Source organism: Thunnus albacares, chromosome 24, assembly GCF_914725855.1.
Source record: "Thunnus albacares chromosome 24, fThuAlb1.1, whole genome shotgun sequence".
NCBI lineage: Eukaryota > Metazoa > Chordata > Actinopteri > Scombriformes > Scombridae > Thunnus > Thunnus albacares.
The window spans coordinates 11,303,541-11,305,852 of record NC_058129.1 but is presented as its reverse complement, the minus strand read 5'-3'; positions in this window follow the sequence as shown (position 1 = coordinate 11,305,852).

The following is a 2,312-nucleotide window of genomic DNA, read 5'->3' as shown; positions in this document are numbered from 1 at the left end:
TATAAAAATTCACCCCCCGCCCCGTACAGTTGTCATGGACAGGTAAATCAGCGACAGAGACCAAAACTGTTTTTTGTACCAGGCTGTAAACATGTTTATTTCTGCTGTAAAGTTGGACAATTTAACATGGGGACTGACTTGCTTTTGGAGCCAGCCTCAAGTGGCCATTCGAGGGACTGCGGTTTTTGGCACTTCTGCATTGGCTTCATTTTTCAGCCCGGGAAGTTGCTGCATCCAATGCATTCCAGATATCAGATATTAGATGGCCACAATTTTTTTATAGCTAAATGAGGACAAAACAAAGATTCTTTTGGTAGGTCAGAAGGCTTTGAGCACCACATGCACTCTTTGTTAACTCCCCTTTTGGTAAAGCCTTGTGAGCATGCCAAAAACTTGGGTGTGATTTTGGATGCTAATCTTAAATTCCAGAGGCACAAGTCTCATATCTCCAAGACTGCCTTTATTATCTCAGAAATATACCTAAAGTTAGATGATTCCTGTCACAGTCAGACTCTGAAAAAGCTCTTTCATGCATTCATTTCTAATAGACTAGATTACTGTAATACATTTCTTGCTGAACTGACAAAGCAGGTACAGTAGGGTCCAAAAGTCTTTCCCATGGGAAAATGGTCCCAGACTTTTGGACCCTACTGTATTAAATAAATTCCAGCTCATTCAGAATGATGCAGCCTGATTTTAAAATACTTCTTATTGTTTTTAAATCTATGAATGGCTTAGCTCCTTCCTACGTTGTTGACATCCTCACTGAGTACACACCGGACAGATCCCTCAGATCAGGGGTTTTCAAAGTCTGAGCCTGTGGGCCTCCCCTCAGACAAAGCTTAGAAAAAGGTGCCCCCTCAGCCCCCCTTAATTTACTTACTTAATTTTGCTCAATTCCTGGATGCCTATGGGATCGTGATTATGTTATTTGATCCCATAGACACTCAACAATTGAGCTAAGATAGCCTAATATTGCTGTTGACATGCTTCAGACTACATCAAAAACATAAAAAAGGTCTGTCTGAAGGCATTTATTAGTTTCTGACTCTGGTAACTACTGTACGTCTGAACTCTCTTTAACCAAATCACACACATTAAAGCTATTCTACGTGATCTCCTTTTAATAACTAATGTAATATTTTTTCACTTCCCTTCACTGAGCCTCCCCTGAAACTGTTTGGAGGCCCCTGGGGAGGCCCGCCTCCCACTTTGAAAATCTCTGCCTTTGATCGTCAAGCGAAGGTCTCCTCACTATACAGAATACATTCTAAATGGCCTATGGTGCCTTCAATCATTATGGTCCTACTTTATATGTATATCTTCTATGTTTTTGTCATGTATGATCCACTTTTTTTTTTTTTATCTTGAAGCACATTGAGTCTCTGCCTTTCATATGAAACGTTCTTTATAAATAAACTTGACTTGACTTGACTGTTGCGATAAAATTACCCTGAGAAGTCACTGAAATTTCAGGCGTACAGAGTTTGAGCCTGAAGCAGTTGGTAGAGATCCAGGTCATCTGAGTGCAGCTGTGGGTTCAGCTTCTTCTCAAAATTCAAAATATCAAAATATGGTTATGGGAGTGATTGCTGTAAATTAAAAGGCCACAACAAATAAATTCATCACGAGGCTTGAAGGGAACTTATCAGGTTCATCCTCTTCCTTGTACGTTCTATTGTATTTTTATGAGCTTAACTGGAGAAATAAAAGATACACTTGATTTACTTCCTGTGCCTCGGCATCAATCCAGATAATCAGTGAGATTTTCTTCTCCGATTATCATTATCATACCAAGAAAATGCTAAAATATTTAGAGCCGCTTTTTGAAAGGGCTGAGGAGACTGGCAACTAATGATTTTTTTTTTTTTAAATGGCCTCTTAAAAATTGGATCCTTTTTACAAGGATAATTTGTATACTGGCTAAAAACATTTTTCCATCTACTGATGGAGCCCTTTTATCATCAGGCTATGCACACTTGGCAATTTGCATTCCGCTCTTTGTTTTATCTTTTAAGTAGTTACACATGTTGGATTGCAAACTTCAATAATGGTAAAGTGACACATGCCAGAAGTTGGCAAAGGTGAGGATTTATCTTGAGTGATGAGTCTACTTAAAACATTTTTTTAAAGTGGAACATTATCTAACATTTTCTCCTCCTCTGCAGCCCTTTGTCCAACACTGCTGTGTCTTATCTGTGGCCAGTGCACTGAAGCATTTTATTTCCTACTTTATTTCTTTTGGTCTGTTCATTCCTCTAATGACATCACACTCCTCCTGTCTGTTAAATGCCATTATAAGTCAGAATTGA